Source organism: Plutella xylostella, chromosome 5 (genome assembly GCF_932276165.1).
Source record: "Plutella xylostella chromosome 5, ilPluXylo3.1, whole genome shotgun sequence".
Lineage (NCBI taxonomy): Eukaryota > Metazoa > Arthropoda > Insecta > Lepidoptera > Plutellidae > Plutella > Plutella xylostella.
Window position 1 is genome coordinate 5866138 of NC_063985.1, and position 22070 is coordinate 5888207.

At 37.8% G+C, this 22070-nt stretch overlaps 1 protein-coding gene across 1 annotated transcript in view; it reads left to right on the forward strand.

Annotated features, from left to right (window-relative positions):
* Positions 1 to 6153: 6153 nt before the first annotated feature.
* The window catches only part of LOC119692385 (semaphorin-1A), a 127031-nt gene continuing 111114 nt past the window's right edge, over positions 6154 to 22070 (forward strand). Inside the window, exon 1 of the mRNA XM_048633068.1 lies at positions 6154 to 6220. The gene's annotated coding sequence lies outside the window, so the exon portion shown is untranslated. The remainder of the gene's footprint in view (positions 6221 to 22070) is intronic.

The following is a 22070-nucleotide window of genomic DNA, read 5'->3' on the forward strand; positions in this document are numbered from 1 at the left end:
TAACAATAGTACTCTTCCCAGGTACCTATTGATTGATTCGTGATTCGTGCAAAATACCGATAACTGCCAACATTTCTTATAAACATGGGCATTATTAAATCATGGATAATACACATCTTACATTACTTTACTTAGACGTCGGTTTTTCGCGTTTTTGGGAAATAAGAGTTAGACTTTTAGCATTTATATTATTATAATACATACACTAAATGTTTTTACTGATATTGTAGGTAAATGTAGACAACATAAATAATTTTTTGGGGACAATATTCCGTGCGGTCTTTTTGCCGAACCCCAGAAAGATAAATCAACTCAATCCGTTCAAATCAGGGAAGTTCCACGAAGTTATTGATGTAAAAAAAGGATTAGTAGCAACTACCTATAAGCTATAATGATATCGTGTCGGACTCCTTGGATGTTAGGTTTTTTTTGTCAGTAAGGAGGTCTACCGCTGGACTATGGACCTCGGGTCTCTTTCAAACCGGATATTATTCTTTCTCTCTCGCACTCAGAGCTCCTTGCTATGATCTACCGGACAGCACTTTATGTGTCCTGTTGTATACCAACTACAGAATGATCATTTTACCATAAAATAGAGTGTAAAAATTATAATCTGCATAAGTCCGCCTGTACAAAAAATATGACCACCAAATTCCTCCATTAGGCAGGTTTTATTGGATTAACAACGAACATTATTCAGCAGACTAGCAGGAACCTCAGTTACTTATGATTATGTTTAATAAACTGTTGTTTTTCAATCTGTTACATGACTATAGCTCATGTTACTAAACTAGTTACAGGTCACTCACGGCTAGCATTTTGTACCTTATGAGGCCTGCCCATCGAGTTAATTTTTAGTGTAAATGGTGCATTTCAAGTCGATTCCTCTATAAAGCCTTTTTTAATCGGGCTCAATGAGATGTAGAACCTTTTGTACTTTAACTTTTTTGCCGCTTGGTCCAACACGACCCCTGCTTGTCACAGAGGAAGAGGACCTCTGATAAATGGTAAAAATAAACTCGCGACGCGAGCAATGATAACGTTCCATTTGCCATTGCAGATCCATATGTCACTGGAACATTTTCATTGCCCACCGAGTGCATCGGATGCACTCGTTTCTGTCTGAAATAAAAAGTTGTATGTTTAATCGAAACAATGAAAAATATATTTTTTACGTCTAGAAATTTTTTATTTTTAAATTATTTGTATTTGATAATTATATTTGTTATAATCCAAAAGATGTACGACTTCGAATATAACTTAACTTTTATCAACTTACACCCTCGCACCCCGTGGCGAGACAATAAAGGCTGCACGCCATTGGATCTTAGTGTTTATTTCTTTAACAATGATCACAAACAAGCAGGCTATAAGATGATGATTATGATAAAGACTTATTAGTTATAGTAATTACAAGAAATCTTTTAGATTTCAACTAAGTTATATGAATAGGAATCGTGTGTATGGGCCCCGTCACTGAGGATTTATTTGTCAAGCGCGATACCCTTCATGTCTCTCTCTATTCGAAGGTCTTTTCTGTTTATAGTGCAGCCATTCACCCTGTCAAATGTACGTTTGCTTTGTTGCCAACGTACGTTACACTCTACTGTGTTCAAGATATATTTTTGAAATTATTCTTCATTAGTATTACTTCATCCTTAGAGCTCCGGTTTAGATTTATAGTCATTAATAAAATTATGTATAATAAATGTACTTACTCGTAGGTAGGTATATTATTAAAGTACTTAAATAATTTCGTTTCGGAGCTGTAGGTACTTACCTATTTAGAGAATGGCTTTTAGCCAAAGCGGGTCAATGCCGATAGTTTATTATCAATCGATAATTAGATCGATAAACAATATTAATGCTATTCGGAGTCTATGTATGTTTGTTTGTATTATTTTGGAATGATTGTTCCGATAACAGCGCCGCCGCCGGTCCGTTGTTGGCGAGGGTCACTGCGCGCGTGCGCAGAACCAAGGTTAGGGGTCTCTGAGCCTCATTTAATACCCGAGCCATTATAGGTCTTCTTACATTGTCCTAAAGGCCAAAAATAAAGGCATTGGAGCCATTTGCAAATGTTCAGTCGCCTGCAAATTCACCGGTGGTCTTGGGCAACTCACGCGCAAACAAACTGACCAATATTTTAATTGCCCCCTATTAAATACACATGAATACTTATTGTGTAGATAGTCAATATAGTAATAAAACTATTAAGACTAATGGCCGTTAAGTACATGTTTGGAAACTAAATGTAGGTAGTGAGATCTAAATAGGTACTTACTCACCTTTAAGATTTGAAATCGAATTTCTTTTGATATTGAACGCCTCAGGCAGACAATTATTCATACTTAAATTCATAATTATTAGATATTTTTGTAAAGGAGAGAAAATATTCAAAGCCGAAACAACAATATTTATCTATGACGTCTTCCACCCACACGTTTCATAAAGCCTGTAGCCGGCCACTCGAGTCTCTCAGGAATAGATCGCAGTCAAAACAGAGACCGATATAAAACGAGATTGGGCAAGGAAGAGTCGAGGAATAAACTTCAGTGTGTTTTGAACAAGCTACATTTATGCAAATTTAATTCACATCCGTGTCGCAGCGTCGCGCCCGGGACGGAGACCGAGCGCCCCGGACCGCCCGTAATCACCCGCCCGCCCAACTCATCCGCCCACAGATTATACTCCACACACCATGCAAAATATCACTACGAAATAATAATATAAACTAATGTAGTAATATACTTTAAGAAGATCAGTCGGGCTATATGATATACGCCTACGGTCACGACTATAAAGTAGAATTGGATCAAGTCATTTTCCGGGACGGATAGCCCCATATAATTCCCGAGAAAGGTTCAGAAATCTAAGCCGCAAACTATCAATAAAGATGAAACCCGAAGAGTCTGCCACTTCGCAAGCACTCAAAGAAACTTGGAGTGGAGTTAACGCAGCAGCTTAGTGAAATCGATAGCTCACTCGAGAGTTAGTTTTCAAACTGGCGATATAAGTCGAGAGCCGCACAATACCCCGTACAGCACAGTACCGTACAGTACAGTACTGTACACTGTGCAGTGCAGGGCACGCGGAAGCCTCAACTGCTGCAGCGGTCGACGCCTCTATTCCTATGTAAATCCCGATGGCGCACGATGGCAGATAATACGAATGCAATTTGCATGTCTCGTTGCCCTTTGTGGCGGCGCAACCTCCATCTGCGCCCGCGAGGATCGCTTGTCGCCGCCGCCGCCGCCGCCGCCGTATGAATAACAAGTGTGGCTAATAGACAATGCTTATTGAACAAGGTGAAGTGATTCGGCATTCAGCGAGGCGGCGGCGGCGGCGGCGGCGGCGGCGGACGTGCCCATAGCGACACACTGCTCCCGACGACGCGGATTGAATAATTTAATTCGCTGGAACTGATAAGGAAAACCCAATTTCTCCGAGTTATCTTAAGCACTTCTGCGCAATTAAATTTAAAATTTTCTTGTCCTCCCGGATCGCTAAGTGTGTTTTTCTTTGAGGAAATGTTGTTTTACCGTGGAAGGTGAGTTAAAACTTTTTACATTATACTTGTTCTGGAAGAAAAACTAGACGCTCTCATACTGGTTAGTTATGTGTAGAGGAGCGATGGGTGCCGGGGGAGGGGGGACGTGTCGTGTACTGGTCGGAGGCTGCGGAACCTCCGCAGAAGCGATTAAACGTTTTTCCCTCCCGGCATCCGGCGCGGGGCGGCGCTTCTTACGCACCGCGGGCGGATTCCGCGCCATCACTGCACGCACCAGCCGCATCCTGCTCTAGACTACTCTAGAGTTGATTGCACTCTGTAAATCATCTTCACTTAGAGCGACTTGTTAGGAGCCGCTCTGAATTCTTACTTGGTATCTACAGCGTGATATGCAACGCTACTCGAAGATATCAATATCAGATGAGGCAACATTATTCAACTACCTATTTAAATTCGAAATGCATTACTATTCTGATCTCATCAGTCTTGTCTTGATATCGTATGCTCTATATAGAGTAATTTATTTTCGGCTTCCGATGCGGCTCGCGGGATAGTAATCAGGTCTGGAATGCAGAGACGACTTATCAATTTGATACGGAGTTTTTTATTTCATATGTAGCATGTAGGTACGGTATTTGTTAGAATGTTTAATAGCTTTGTAATATAATCTGTACTGTGTAATATAAACTGTAGACAGGCGGTTGGCTGCCCGGTGCCCGCGGGTGTTCAAGATTGACCCTCGATAGCTTTTATAATGAGCAATTTTGCTTTTGTTCTAATGGGTCCACTATAATAGGAGTAGTTGTTATAGCAAGATAAATTAAATTTTGCAAAGTAATCGTTCAAAAGTAATTGTATTAGTTTGTGGCAGTTACTGGGTGAGCAAAGCGGGGACTGCTAGAATTTGTAGAGCTAATGCGCCGTGAAAATGCTTCATTAGTCAGTACTGCGAGCTGCGCTCTACTATTATTATGGGCATAATTCCCTCCATTTATTATTACTATTGCATATTAGGTACTCAATTCATTCAATCAAAACCAATAGTCAATTTATCTTAACCATCTACTTGTGTACAATGTACGTAACCGTAATACATTTGTAATGAAGATGCAGAAGCATTTAGTTATACAATCGTCCCTGTCGAATCGGAAACATATATCGTTGATCTATCGGCGCTCCGAAACTGGACATGTGGCCAATCGGATCTGGACTGTAAATCAAGCCCACATCACCATCAATGGCACGGACGAGCGACGAATGGGCCGATCATTCACTGAACACTTGACCCGTCACATATGATAATATCACGCGATAATGAATCGTAAACATGTGAATGAAAGACTCAAACTAAGATAACTGATACATATTCAAGCGACAGTGACGTCTAAAGTGAATGGTCTCAGGTTGTTACATGTCACTTTCTAGGGTGACGAAGATATACGTGAGACACAATCTCACAAAGTTTCTCGTGACGGGACAACTTCGATGACACACGCTGCGCCGAGCGGGTCTTCAACTCTTCATCGTCAAATATCAATTTATATATCAAAATTCCAAGATGGCTGGCGCAAGAAACCAAAACTTTTGTTTTACTCGAGTAGTTTGATTAAAATTCTTTGTGGGTTATAAATTTTGCCCGCGATAGACTTCGTCGGAATTTATTTCAGTTTCCGGTGTATTTTCAGCCGCTTCCGATAAGGGTTGTGCCAGATGCATACTAATTTAAATCGGATTCCAAATGTATTTATATATTTAATTAATCACATAAAAATAAACTTAATAAACTCAGAAATAATTTACTTTTCAAGTTTTAACGTGGGAGATGAAATTTGTTGACAATAAGCTTCGCAGATTCGTCACTAAGGCTTACCTTGCTGCACAGTAAACGGGATTACAATTAGCTAGTGGTCGGCGGCGAGCGGGCCCGGCTCGCCTGCGCCAGGCACCGGGCCGACGGAGATATTCCCGGTATTTGTTATCGGTCCGGTGTCGTCCGGCAATCGGCATCGCGCGCATTCGGAACCTTGCCAATACCTTCTGTCGACACAGATACCGACCGCGATACCGCCGCCGTGCAATGTACTCGGGACGTGCTGTGAGCAGCAATAGCAGCATCTATAGACGCGAGACCCGCCTACACGAGTGGAGCCATTCATAATTAAACGCTGTGACGCGCCCGAACGGCCGCGCGAGCTTTTACTCTTTATGTTCAACTACACCTAAACAAGATTAAATTAATCCCTCCTCGTTATTTCGAGTTATAATAGCCTGTTTATTATATTTAACGAGCCCACGAACTTTTCCAATAAACAAGCTTATGGGCTGAGACTGTTGAAACTGAAACTTTTTGACTTTTATTTTATGACAAAGAAAACTGTTGCTAGTTAAGCTTAGTAAGAGTATTACAATAGAGGATTGAATGTTATCAGGTTGCCATGAACTTTGCACAAGGGCGGGCGATAGGGCGCCGCCCGCCCTGCGCTCAGTGTGAGACCGGCCGCCCAGCGAGCGCCCGCGCCCGCGTGACGTCACGCGCCCGGACACTTCTACGACCCACCACTACGCTCGTGTTGCAAAAAACTATCCAAGTGCGGCTAAAAAGTGTTAGTTTCCGTAACTTTTGAACACTTTTGAAGCTGGACAGGACTTTCTTAAGTTAAACTAAGTTCAGTGTTGTTACTAGCCGGCAGTGTGGATCCCGAGAACCAGGTGGGTTCGCTAGCATTGTTGTTGTTACTAACTTTTAAATTTGATCTTATCACGAGAATCATGGCGAACAATGGCAAGCTTATTTTCATTTGTATTTAGGCCTGCTGAAACTTTTATAATTACGGTCAAATAAATCAACGTTTAGATTAACTTTCAGTTACAGTTAATTATTCATGTATTGTGTTTCATAACAAATCTTCTGTCAAGTGTGTGCCAGTGTGCCTATGTATGATATGATAAGGGTTGAATAATTTAATCCTACGTCTAACATGTGCGTAATAGCCGTCACATTTAGACACAGTGTCGGAGGAATTGCTCGCAGGAACATAACGATGACACCTAGAGACGGATTGCTACATAAAGAGAGAGTAAATCAGCGGAAAGAGACATTAGTTGTTTATTTAGGAGCGAACGTGGGACAAGAAAATTACAAGGATTTTCCTTTTCTGGTCCCATTTAAGAATGTGTTTTTAAATCTAAGAGCTTCGTGTTTTCGTTGTTTTATTATTGTAGTGTACTACACTGCAATGTTAATCACTTAAATGTATCAATTACAAACTCTAGAGCTGGATCAGGGTTTGTGACCGTAGTGAACCTAAGACCAGTCAGTCAGATATATATAAGTTTTCAGTCGCTGACTGCAAGTGTGCGCCGGATTTGTTTATGTACTACTGAAACTTATCAGTAGACACCTACATATTTACAAGTGAGTATGAAACACGCGTGTATAAATATTTTATTTTCGACCCTAAATTTTAAAAGGCAAGCGAAAATATATTGCTTTGCTTTCAGACCCAAATTCTTTGTTTAATGAATTACACGGAATTTTTCGTGTACAATTTTTCTAAAGTTTTTTACGATAAAATGCTTTTGTTTTTTTTCTCTGCTCTATAATTTCTGTTTATATTTGTCGTTAACTATATTATTTCTACCTTTATTTGTTCGTCTACGAGTTACTATGGAGGTAATTACATAAATATACATAGAGCCGTTCGCGTGGTGCGCTTATTGTCACATTTTGCAATTCCTAAGAAACTATTACACACATTATACAGTAAGTACACAGGTACTTAGCAAGTAACGCAACAAAGTTTGGTGTTTGCCCTTGAGTGGCGGAGGCGATACATTACTCACGCCGCTGACGTGCGTGGCAGCCGCTGCCAGGGGGTCACTCCATCACGAAAAACGAAGAGTCGGGGCGGTGCTGCGCGAGCCACTTCTATCTCGTTGTATTAAACGAGCACGACAGCTCTCGTTCGTTGGTTTTTCGTCAGTATAGAGTAACCCTCCAGCAGCGCGGCAACTCCACGAACAATGCCGCTTTCAAACATTTCGATAAACTTCTTTTGAGAGTGACAGAGCAAAGTTTCCTAAATGCCAAAGTGTTGGAAGAATGTGTTTATTAAAAGCTTTTTATATTGATGGAATGTCTGGTGAATCTTTGTGCGTAATTCTCTTTAAACAATTCGGGGCTTTTAAGTGAAAAGTGCCCAAATACCATCCTTCGTTCCCGAGCATCCGCCTTCAAAACTTAATTAGTGAGGTAGCGCTAAACGTTTAGTTTCGTCTGATTATACAGGCATTTTCAATTTGTTAATGTAGTTAGTATCATAACTGGAATGTTTTGTGTAAGTTTATTGTTAATTTTGATATATTTCATCCATTCAAAAGTGCATTTTTAATGTTATTAATGCTAAAAAAGTTTGCAAACCCGTAAAAAACCTACCGCTCAGGATGTAGGTAAGTTGAGGTTTTTTCAGAAATGAAAAAGGATGGGGCGGATAAAGCCAGCAGCCATTTGGGCAAATAGGGCTGCGTTCGCCTGAGATTAGACCTGGGACAAATGCGACTAAAGTGGACCTCGGCCTGTAGATTACCCAATAAATACCTATATATAGTAGGTATAATGGCTGATGGCTGCTATTTGTAGATTATTATTATAAGGTATAGTTGTTCCCGCGAGCTTCGCTTCGCCTCAAAAAGTTTTCCCGTGGGAATTCCGGGATAAAAAGTAGCCTATGTTCTTTCTCAGGGTCTAGACCATATGTATACCAAATTTCATTCAAATCCGTTCAGTAGTTTTGGCGTGAAAGAGTAACAGACAGACAGACAGACAGACAGACAGACAGACACAGTTACTTTCGCATTTATAATATTAGTTAGGATTAGGATTAGGATGTATATCCTGCCTCAGCATAGGGCACTGATTGTTATATTTTGCTCATCACAGCGCCTGTAATAAGTGTGAGATAAATATTATAACTAATTATTAACTTAGTTATCAAGACGAAGTCGTCGTGCCGAAGACCCCGGGTATGAATTGCGGCAAAATATTTGTTTAAATACTAATTTATTTATTTATAAACGCTTTATTGTACTCATACAAACAAAGAATATACAAAACAGTTACAAATTTAAAACATATAGGACGTATACAAAGGCGGGCTTATTGCCAAAAAGCAATTTCTTCCAGCCAACCTACATATATGTTCTAATATATGTTCTTCGGTGTTGGATGATAAATGTTTGTGATGCATCATTCAACCCGCCAGCCAAATACCAACCCCAGAAAGAAGTCGCTCGTCCGTCGCGAAAGCTTGCCATTCTAAACCTCAACCACGCCACAAGCTACCATGGATTGAGTCTAGTATCAGTATCAAACAATGGGCCTTTATTATTCCTTACATAAGGAACATACATGAAGAACCGGCCAATGTAGTACATAATGCCCAGTACATAACGGAGCAGATGGTGTAATTGCCCCAAGTGCCACATAAACAATAACAGCAAGTTGGAAGCGCCATCCAGCGTGCGGTCGTATTATCGCCCTCATAATCATTATTGCATCACAATTTACTATGCATTTTAATACTGGAAGTGTTTTGGCACTCGGCCTAATCCGCAAACAGGCGTCTAGCGCCAGCAATGCTCTTTCTACGTTCAGGCTACGCTATTACACATAACTACGTGTATGAAGAATTTCGCTTATGTCAAGAGCTTTAAAATACTATGAGTATGATATGAGTGAATTATAAATTATTATAATGCACTTGTATTATTCTTGGATCCAAATTGTAAGTACTTTACGAGTGCCCTCATATATTCTGTCACTAGAAAAACCACCCTATTTACCTACGCTGAGTCGAAAACTATATGATAAATAAATTCTAAAGAAGTTTATCTCGATTACTTTTAGGCATTCTGGTGAGGCAGTGATTTGATATTCTAAGGAATTAGTCTAAGTTAGTTGGAAACTTCCAACTTTCTTCTCCGTCTTTAATTCATGAATTACCAGAATGTTTATAATGATAAAAACAATTGACTACTTAACAAAACATTAATAAAGTTATGTTATATAAACTTTGCAAACTTAACAAAAATAATAACTTTACAAGCACAATAACATAACGAGGTAACGAAATTACGAAAGAATATTACAATTAAGTACACGAGTACAGAATGATACCGTCATTACAACTCATTATTTTATAACTCTTTTTTTTTTATTCGGGCAAGCGGAATTCCCATGGGAACCTCTCTAAGGCTCGGGGCACACTTAGTGGTCTGTGGTTCTGATCTAATGCAACAGTAATTAGGAAGTGTGTTTCAAAATGATACTGGTATTCGTAACTGTATAATTTTTCTGATATAAAAAAATTGTGTAAAAACTATTGAAGCAATTTTATGAAACTTTATTGTAATTTAGCTAATATATTATATGTACAAAGTAACACACTAGGTTTATTTTTTGTAAGCTCGCAGGGAAAAAGCTATTTATGTTACAACATTATGATGATTGCTTTGATTTATACGAACTTAGATACTTGAAATAGGTATGTACCATAAAAAAACAAATAACTACAAAGGCGGTAAATTGAGCTTTTAAGTTATTCTCTCTACTAATAATACCTAATAGTCTTATAAATAACGCATGTTTCCAAGAACTTGTAATTACTATCAGTCGTGTCCGTTTCCGTTTCCGTTGTACCTCCATAACTAGTCCCAGCCCCGCCAGTGTCACGGAAACCTACTAGTACGACAAGAGGGAAAATACACGTGAAAAAATATTAACTCACCTATCAGTGAATAATTGAGAATATCTAATATAAAAAGTAATATATTTAATATTATTTAGTTATTAATATTTTTCTAAAATGAATGAAAATCATAAATCTTAACATAAATTTACTTATAAGTGCATAGTTATATTTTAAGGTGAGTACTGAGTATAGACTACACCATTTTGTCGAGCATTTCGGTGTAATGTAACGTGATTGATCATGATTTAAAAAAAGTTCGTAAAAGGATGATACACTAGACTAACAACTTGAACTGTCATCGAATTTTTTACCCAAACTCGATGATAGCCTCTACAAAAGCCTCATTTAAGAAGCCCCGATACCACAGTCTGGTTCAAATTTGGTGTACGATTATCTATGCATGAGCCAGGCGGAGCGGTGTGCGTGTGGACACAACAATCAAACCGGTCCCGCCTGTGTGCCAGACGGAACAAACTGGGGGCCTACCACCAGCGAACTTACTGGTCTCTTCCAACACATCATAGACAAGTCCGTTACTGTCCTCCAAGGCATAATGCTGTAGAAACCGCATGTAAAAACCTAGAATCTTCCAGTGGCTTTTCGGACCTTAACTTTGTACTTATTATGATTAGCAAAGGACTTATATTAGGCAACATCTCTATAATGTGTCTTTGAAAATACCTGAAATAGTATAATGCGAAGTGTAACTATACGTTACAGTCAATTATCAATGTTAAGTTTGAAAGTTTAAACAGAAAGGCCTCACGGTAGATCCCTGTTCCTTCACGTTCAATGATCCTGACGAAGCGATACGGTGCCTCTTGAAGAGCGAGTGAGGTGGCAATATCATTTGTCTCTATCTGTCAGCGCCAACGGGAAACGATGGTGTCCGAAGCGCCTACGCAGCTTTTGAGCTTTTCTTGACTACTATTTTGTTTCTGTGATGTGAAATAATAGAACTTTGTCATAATTTTAGAAGTTTGAGTGTTCGTGTATAAGTTTTAAAACAATCTTTAATGGTATAGTTACTAAAAGTGCATTGTGCAAACCTTTGAACTAAGTGCCGTGTTTCGAGCTTTTAAGTCAGTGCCAGCTGAACCACTCAAACTGCTACCCAAATCAGGTTTGTATCGCACAATAAACGAACCCATTTGAAAATAGAATTAACATCAAAGACCATTTTAATAAACAAACAGCTTTACATTTACCAAGTGCCGACTCGTATTTCAGTGACTCTAGAGTCGGGAGGTTACCCGTATGTGTGTGTGTGTGTGGACTTAATTGGACAAGTTCTTATTTATTTCGTGCAATGAATTGGCTCACGTAGAAGTTTAGACTCTTTGTGCAAGCTGCTTAGTGCGACAACACAATTGTTCACCTGTTAGAGGTACTTAGGTAGGTTCCGCTACTATGCATTGCATACGTTTACGACCCTGAACTAAGATACATCTATTTATCCGCTTAAGCGGGTAGCTTATTTTTAGTTGCATAAAAAAAGGTAGTTTTTATTGCGAGGGTAATAGGAATATAATTTTTTAAGATTTATTTCTTAAATTTTTGGGATATCATATATAATATTACTCATATTATTCATTCTTAATTTTCACTGCACAATAATGTTCAAACTAACTCTCTGACTCACTCTCTTTTGGCTTACCCGGTATAAAACTATGTAATACATTTTCACCTAATAATTTATTACCGCACATATCATAATAAATTAAAAAAACATACTCATTAAAATATATATTTCTGAATAGACACGCAAACTACCTGAATATTATGTTTAATAAACGCTAATCCATTCGAAGCAAATGGTCAGCCCCAGTTAGCGAGGCGTTCATATTTAAATCCGCGTTATCTACAAAACATATAAAAGCAAATCAACAGATTTACATTTGAATGTAAACTGCGAAACTGTTGTAATGAACTGAATAGTACGAAAAATAACATAGATTCAAAGTAAACGAACGGATTAAAATAGCACAAGCAAGGTAAAGCCCAATTAGTTTAATTGTATAATAGACCAAAGCTCTACGAACCGATCGCATTTCATTATTCACGTATTTTACGCAGAGCCAAGCGGGGAGGGAATCGTATTGCTATGTATTGACTTTTGATAAGGAAACATAACAATGAATGTTGATTCTAAATTATAAACCTCTCTTGCTAGTCCATTTTGCATAATTTTGGTAGGTTGTATAGATTAACAGATATCACATGACTATTCAACATTCCATTGCAAATCATATTATAGCTTTAACTAAAAACATAGAAAAAGTTGAAGACTCCCTCTGATAAAATGACCTTCCTTTTAATTTTAATGCATTATAAGTCTTATATGACAAGTATCCATCCCAATGTTATCCTCATAAGTTATTTTTCGTATTTTTTCCGCCAATTGTTTTTTTATTACATTAACACACCTATGGCCGTTAAAGGTCAGTAAACCACTGCGAGGGAAGCCGCTAACAACAGACCAGTGTTGTAAATTGGAAAGCATTTTCCTTCCACTTTCTAAGCGGCACAGCGAAATAGCACACTGGGCCTCACTTACACCGCCCTTCTGCCTGCAGGTTACCTCAAACACAGGGCAATCTTACACTTTCATTTCTAATCTGTCCGCATCAGAGGATAGGCTGGTATATATGCGATTGAAGTATCTGATAAGTGAGTATACCTGATTGCCACCTTAAACATTTAAGCTTTTGTTTACTTACTTCTTACGTTTATGTAGCAGAAATGTCAAGTTTTAAACATTTCCTCGATAAACCTACACGAACCGCTGTTTAGTGGGTTATAATTATAATATATAAGTATATAACACAGGGATATGTTACATTATGATGATGATCACAATAGTTGTGGACAAGCGTTAGATCCTTAGTATAGAATCCTCAGTCCTCGGGTATACTTAGTAAAATATTTAAATTATAAAAATAAGTTCAATATAGTACAAAAAATATACCTCTAGAAAACGACTGCGTTAACGGCAAGAGTCATTATTGAATCAAGACATACCTAATGGCCTCTGAGACCCGGGTACTGTGAGTATGAATGGCTCGACATTACCCGCACTCGTTACTGTAACTCACTCGACTTCCAGCACATACAATATTACATTAACTCTGTTTTCCTGTTAGTTAATCGAAGCGAAACTTACAAGCCCGTGACCTGCCCATAAATTAATCTATCGCTCCTCTGGGTATGAATTAACCATGCCATGGTGCCTTGTAATAAGGAACAAGCTGTGTGATACTTTAATTAATTAATAATTCTATCTAGATAACACAGCTGATGGGTAAAGTTTGCCCTGATACCTGCCCGCATCATTGTCATTTATTTAACGTAGGTAAATAGGTAAGTAAAAAATGTGTGGATTGAAATGACTGTAGATTGCAAGTACAAAATTCTCAATCAATCTTCAAACCTCTTCGCCGAGTCACCTCGATGACACAACAAAACGCAATTAACTCAAAAATAACTCGCTTATGTGTATAGTTGTATACCCTGCTTACTACAGTGCACAAGGAAGAGCCTACTGCCCCCTGACCGACGGACGGCTCCCCCAGTGGGTCTCGTTAGAATACGCCGTCGTATCGCAGGTTCATCGGCTGCGATTTACTGCTGCTATCAGATCGTCATCAGCCTGACCCCGGAGAAAGCCAGCCCCGTACTAAATGGCACGGGACCAGTACAGCCTCTTCGTTGTCTTATGACTATCTTGTCTGTGGCAGAATGGTATTTGTTGCGACAGAATTGCTTGTTGTGATTAACGGTTACGATTAACGATTGGACGGATAAGTAAAGGCGGGTCTTATGTCATATTATTATTTAATGCTTGATATTACCTATAGTGCAGGCATTCATTAGTTAGAGTTGTGACAACCTCGCTAAAATCTGTACTGTAGAGTTCATTGTACCTTCCCGAAAAGGGTCTATGTTTATCTTGGCTTGATCGTTTTAAAAGCTCTCCATTTAATGTCATCATCAAAATAAACCAAAAAAGGTAGTAAATGTCAATAGCTAAACCGTAAATACTTCAGTAGCTCGTGAACCGCTTAAGAGTACTTATTATCGAAACATTTTTATGTTGATTACAACGTCGATAAAAACGATACGACATTCGACATTTGCTCCAATCGGGACGAGTCATCAGCGGCCAATTACACTGCTTGCGTTTAACGAAGAGCTTCCGAACTCCAAGTTACGCCTGCAATGTTCCGAATCTAGCACTCGGAGTCACGTGATAGGCCACATCACGAGCTATACCACCAACTCGCGTTTCCACAAGCGGTTGAACTTGGCCCATAACCTTTCTCTGCCTGTTTGAGTAACCTCTCAAATAAAGGCTTTATTCCAAAGCGATAAAGCTCAATAGTTTCATGCAAATTACAGCAGCTTGCTAAAGATAGAGTAGATTAATATAAAATCAATGCTAGGTCGTGCTACTGGTTTATGATAATTTTGGTTTGCCGAGTATTATAATACAGTGTTTGTCTTCAATATTATATTGGGGTTCAAGGAAAGGTTAATTTTGCTTTACAATCTTGTGTATATTCAGATTAATATGTATTATCTGCCAATGTACTCGTAATATGTAGATATTGGATTTTTCTACGTATAATAAAATATACGCAAATTTTATCTATTTGTAAGTAGGTAAATGATATCTATTTTTAAGTAGGAGCGACCCGGTGTGGTGCAGAAGTAGGGCACAAATCGTTGAAAAGGCTGTCTCGTTTCTAATGTTTCGGAGGCCCTACAAGTGAACGTTCACGCCCAATATTCAATTAGACTTGAACAAGACTTGTACCCATACACAGAAACGATGCCACCGAATGAGGGTAGGTGGTGTTATTAATTTATTATATTTTACCATAGATTAACAAGTACAGTACTAGTTCTCGTTGTTCTATGATATTACAAGAAATGCCTATTGCACAAATCTAAATGGTTTCAATCATTCAGAAAGCACGTATACATATACGTATAGGACATTAATTAAATCAAATATTTAAATGTAGATATTTATAGTTTGTTGTTTGAGCTTTATCTTTTTGTAACCAAAAGGCCTAAATAATTTACGAGGTCCTTTCGCTAAGATAATGGGCATTTTTATTTTTAAATTTCACAACCGGGATTATTTTAATGTGGGCTAATAAAAATAAAGACAGTGTCATGAATACTTTAAATTATCTTCTAATCTTTTAAAAACTTTTTTAAATATAACGTTACCGTGTCTTAGATCGTGCGCATTTTCTAAACTATGTAGGTACTTATACAAAAATATAGTTTTTGCTAAAATTAGGTACCTACGTATTTTTTTTTGCATAATTTAAGATATGCTGGGTAATGTGTACAATTTCGAAGTTTACCGCTCGCGCTTACAAGCAAATATTGAAGGTTGCACAATAGTGGTGTAGACTAGAGCCGGCTCGCAGCCACAGCCAGCTGACTCGTTCATTGAATGACAATAACATTGTGATTGATGTCAATTGACAATTCAAAACATTCAATTGCAAATGTGTGTCGCTGAAACAAACACTTGACCGAATTTTACATTCGTGTATTGAAGTCCATTATTTTTATTGCATTTTATAACGAGCAATGTTGTTTTTTATTACAGGCCTCGTAGGTACTGAGTACTGACCGCTTGTTTGAACTGAGTTGTGTTGTTTCGAAACAAACAATTAAACTTTATTCATGTCCTTAATAAATACTAAGTGTAAAAAAAAAATTACCATACCAATATTGGCAGAACCACTTAGAAAAGCAAACATAAAAAATGCGTTGTAACTCCTTACAATAAAACTAGGAAATAAACTTTTACAGTTTCCTTAAAGGGAGGGCTTCGATGAGTGTCATTGTATGCGCGACTTTATAGTGATTTGATGCAGTTTGGTTGTTGCAAGTCCTCTCCGGAGGCTCTTGCGTGGGCAAAATGCATACATACAGGGGTCACTAATGAAAAAGTTCCACCCACAAAATGGCGACACCAAACTTTTAAATTATTTACTTACATAACGAACCAACGAATATTTAAATAAGTTAAATTACGTGTTTAGTTGGAAATACGCACTCTGACTTTCCGTTTAGAAGTAATGCTATATGAAACTTTTTCATTGCTCGCGATTGTATTTAAATTCAATTCAATCGATAAAACCTCCCACAAGGCCCTACAGCGCGTAACTACTGAAAATACAAACCTGATACTGAAAACCAACTCGGATTGTGGCATAAAAATTACAGTGAAATGGCGCGGCCAGCTCGACAGCCGTCAAATATGGCTTCCTGAAATTGTTCAAATAAATTAACAAGTGCTGTGGTTACAGCGCTCCCTGTAAATTGTTCTATCTAGTTATTTTTGTTGTGTTTTTTATTTGAGATATTACGTTAGTACAATTAGGTATGTTTCAGTTAGAATCGTGTTTCTTCAAAATAGATAAGCTTTCTGTCTTGAAATAATTGTCATAATTCATGTAACGCCGATTAAAAAGTCAAGTCAACAATACTTCTCAATGTATTATTTGGTTTCTACTGTACCTAATATCTAGGTATATAGGTTGCTTTTATAGATAGCTTTTCCCTAGTCGTAAAATCTTGCTTTCAATTACATTGCCAGCTCCTTGTAAAGAGGTTTTCATACTTGGTCTCCAATTACACGACACTATTTTATGGAGCATACAATGATACCCTTCTGTCCCTAAGCCTGCCATTAGGTGTCCCTTAAAAGGGCCTTAATGCTTTATAGCCCTTCAGTGGTGATTTCGCGAAAGTACAAGTATTTTCAGCCGCTCAATTAATACCGTAATCCCTTATCGGGGCGATACGATAATTTGTAAATATGTATATAAAATACTTGTGCTTACAGTTTCCATGTTTCATTTTTGTGTGTGTGTATGTGTGAACAGTCCCCTAATCCTCACACAATAATAAATCTATTATTGTTTCTCGTCCACAGAGTCGACGCTGGGTCAGCCGCTTTTCGTATTACATTTGAACTCACGTCATAGGTCGCGGGCCGTATCGCCGTATTCAATTTACATTTGTCTTAATAATAATACAAGGGGAGAAGCGTGAACTAAGAAAGCGATCACATTTGTATTCATAGTGCCATGTAGCCTGCAGATTTACAACCATGTATCGCACACTGTAGCGTAGACTGTAGCGTAGACTGAAGCGTAGACTGTAGCGTAGACTGGAGGTGCAGCCGAGGAACCGTGTGCACAAGGAAACTGCGACGAAATTGGATCAAACATTATTATGTTATATCAAACGAGATAACATCCTGCACATGCACAATGGATGCTGTGCTGCGACTAGATTCTATAGATTTAAGATTAAACACATATACTAGTATTGAGAAGTTTATAAAATACTTTTAAATTCTTGATTTGGGAAGGTTTGGATTTAAAAACTCTAGTAACCTTCAGTAGAAGAAACCGAAGGCATTTTTCTTTCTAGAAAATAGAGGGTCATTTTTGTTGTAGTCTTTCCGTATAGCTGAGTCGGCAATGAACTTGTGTATTGTTGGATTGACTTTGAATGGCTATTCAATGAAGCATCCAAACAAAGAGCCAGTCTTCGGGCCTTGAACTGTTTAATTCACGGGCTGACAGTTGACAAGCTAAACGACGACAAAAACTCGTTCGCCAATCACCACCTTCACGGCATCAACAATAAAACAATAGAACTACAATCTTAGCATTATATCAGATAGATATCTCTAGATATACCAACCAACCATTCAGTATTTAATTTCGCTTCGCAGTCACGATACACAACAAACTACTAAGTCTGGCACAACAGCCGTAATTCGAGAAATGCATTACGCCTTCTGCGTACGCAAATGCTTTTGTCGGGCATGCGGAAAAGGGGCCAGCGAAACTTGCTGCAATTGGTGCTTGCTAGTTGAGCTAAAGTTAGCTGCCTAGGTGCGCTAGGTTAAGTTCCCTAAGCAGGAGCACAGAACACGTCGTTTAGAGGAAGTGGTCTCATCCAATTAACAGAGACACCGTTGGATTGCTTCCAGCGTTTTTGTAATTGTCTTCCGCTCACTTTTCTTTTTGCCGGCGGCTCCAGTGTTCCTAGATTTCCTGCTGTCCTAGTGCTTCGTGCTTAACCTGCTGACCTACGTGTTGTGTGCTGGGATTGCTTGACGGAAATTAATTAAGTTTTCACCTAGTTTACTCGAACATTTTCTGCTCTCGAGAACCTTCAACAAGTGTTATGCAAAATTGAGATTTATCAACGTTGCTTCTAAACAGAATATGTAAATGTATAATACATTACTGGTTTTAGGTTTAAATTATGACGGCACACTGGGTTGCATTTACCTTATTCCCGTACATTCCCATACTCTCATCCCTACAAACCCATCGTAGATTTGTGGAACTAAACCTATCTACCCTGTGACGTGGTAACTAGTACGTAGTTAGTGAGGGGAATTCACTTTAAAAGACAGCGGCGAAGCTATCTCTGAGCGGAGCCGTGCCGCTTGAGATGTTGGGCGCTTGGAGTAGTGAAATGAATAACGCGTCGTGTCTTAACTGTATTAAACTCTCTTTATTCAGTAAAATAGTAACATATTTATATGAAGATTCTGGAATGCGCTATGACGTAGACATGTCAATAAAGTCTAGTTTGGCTATCTATTAAATAGAAGGTATGCGACTTGTGACGTATGTTGTTTAGAGATAGTATTACAAATATTTATGGAATGCATTGTACTACGTCACATGCTACACCACCCCCCTAATTTTGAGAAAAAATATTGCAAATATTTTTTAAAATTACACAGACAATGAAAAATGCAATTACAACATAGGTACTTACTACTACTAAAGGTTACATAATTATTTAATAGTTAAGGATTACATGGTTTTGGATTACATAATAAAATATTCTAAAGATACATTTCGGTTAAATAAAAGTAAGTTCACTTAGTAAGTAATTTCAAATGATTACATGTTAATTTTTTTATAGTTAACAATATTTTTTTTTTTTAATTTTGGTAAACATAACATTTATCTAATAACATAATAGAGTACTGCACTTGACCTTTGAATAGATTCCTGTCTCCAAATATGGATCATGTTTTGATTTAAATTACAACAGGCAAGATCCTAGTTGAAATATGACACGTTGGAGTGTATTGATGATGCGAACAAAATATGTTTTTATTGCAACAATGATTATGAATATACATAAATTAAAATAGGTAATTCCAAGTTAAACTTAAACAATTATGGAAATTTAACATAGATATTGGTATCTAGTGTGTATTTTTGCCATATATATATATATTATTATTATTAAATATTAGAACAGCATTGTTGACGACTTATTAAAAAAAAATACAGTATTACCTACATTAAAGTAAAAGTTGTCATTACTAAGTCTTCATATATCAGGTATATAATTACCACTCACTGATATTTTTCAGTAAGTATTATCATTCACATTAGGTATTTTATATTTTTACGTTGACTACACGTAGATACACTACGGCCACGTATGTCTTTCATCATTGAACTTATAGTCAGTAATTGTGTTTTTATATTATTATAATTCATTTTATTTTATCATCATTTTCTTTAGTGCGTAATATACCTACACTATTCCTTTATTTAGTGTCACAAAATATATCTAATTCCCTCATGAAGAAAGCTCGTTTCAGACATGATCTGGAATTAACATTGAGTAACAAAATCTGCAGTTTAGGCAAATAATCGCGTCTTGTCTCATAAATATGTTTTTTTTTTTCATAATTAATCATAAAAATAAATGTCGATTCCGGCAAATTTATCGATTTTCAAGTAGGTATATTACTAAAATCACAATTTAGATACCCTTGAATCAATAGTAGTATTCTTCCTTGGCTCTATGAGATTTTTCTCTTAAGCAGCTTGAGCTTTTGTCATAATCGATAGCAAATAAGCATATTTGCATTTTTTTGTTATCACTAGAAATTTCTAGGCGCGGTAATCGTCTCTGCGACGTTGTATTTTACTCATTATTTAAGTATTTTTTTATTTGTATATTTGCATGTATAATTTACACCATGCTTATTATGCGTGTACGTCTATACTATACTACGCTTATATTTATCGCGTCCATTGCGCGTTGTGCACCTTTGCACTATTATTTAATATTTCTTTACTTTTGTGGAAAATTTCTGCATTTCTACACAGTGGATGCTCGATCACACCATGATCAGAAAGAGAGTCCACCACTCTTTATTGAGTTATGCCTTCATCCTTGTATTTATAATTCTTTAAATATTGATAAATAGTCAATATACATATATTTTCTTGTCTATATTAGTGTAAATGTAAACTGTTTTGTAAGCCCCTCGTGATTATTAAATGCTATTAAATATTTTTGTTAATATATTTTTTTGCCGTCGTTGTCGTCAACAACCGTTTCTAAAATATATCTAATTATTAAAATTAATACCTTAAAGATCCAATTAATTTATTTAAAAAAAAACATAAGTGAGACTACTAAAAAAAAACAATTCATAAATCTATTAAGTAGAATAAAAAAAAAACCTAAAACCTACATTACATTAACGAACTATTTACTTAACTTTCGTCATATTAAGGATGACCAATGGCAAGTTTTCACTTCACTTTTTTACTTTACGCACTGCACTCATCACGTTACACTTTGACGATGACATCACTGCACTGCTCGCATACGTTGTCAACGCATCACGCTGATTCACATCAGCCATCAGACCAGTCTCCCTGCTCCGTCTGTCTCCAGCTCCATCACCAGCCGTCAGCTCCATTTTATTGTACTGCTCCAGACTCCAGGCGCCATCCAATTATGCTATTTATTTATATTAACTTTTATTTTTCACGCACTCCAAAATTATTATTTTTAAAAGGATTTTATTTTAATTTATTTATTCCGACACATAACGCGTACTTTTACGTTCGAGTGCAACCGGCACTGCCGCGACTCGGCAGGCCGGCTGTCGCGGTCGCCATGAGATGTTGGGCGCTTGGAGTAGTGAAATGAATAACGCGTCGTGTCTTAACTGTATTAAACTCTCTTTATTCAGTAAAATAGTAACATATTTATATGAAGATTCTGGAATGCGCTATGACGTAGACATGTCAATAAAGTCTAGTTTGGCTATCTATTAAATAGAAGGTATGCGACTTGTGACGTATGTTGTTTAGAGATAGTATTACAAATATTTATGGAATGCATTGTACTACGTCACATGCTACAGCTGGCAGCCGTGTATTGGAACGAATTTTCACTTCACGAGTTCGGAAAAAATGGGACGAAATCGAAACCAATCGACAGAGCTACCTAGCCTAGACAGACCATTTAAAAAGTTTCATAGATTGATTTCGCGGAAATATCGGGGCTGACACGTGGCCGGACATTGTCGATCATCATGATCATCACCTTTCTGAAAATGTCCAATGCTGGAAGTAGGCCCGCCCCCTGCCAAGGAGCGCCAACAAACTATCCTCGGCCTTCCTCATTAAACCACAACGGCTGCCTGTCTATGGTCGTAGGTTCAGCACCAGCAGCGGGCTGGAGCTTGAAGGCGTCCCGCTAGTTAGCCACTTCGTGGTATCCAGTCTTCGAGGTATCACTAGAGAAATCGTCATGCAGCATTGCATTCTGCTTACCATTAAATGTTTAAAAAATCACATTAGTAGATACTAAGCTCTACTCCCGGCCGGAATCTGTAGGTGTTCCATATAGTATAGTGTAGTACTTCGTTAGTGAGCTCGGCAGATATCGCAGACAGGAGCGGGCGGGCCCGGTGCGTATGCAAA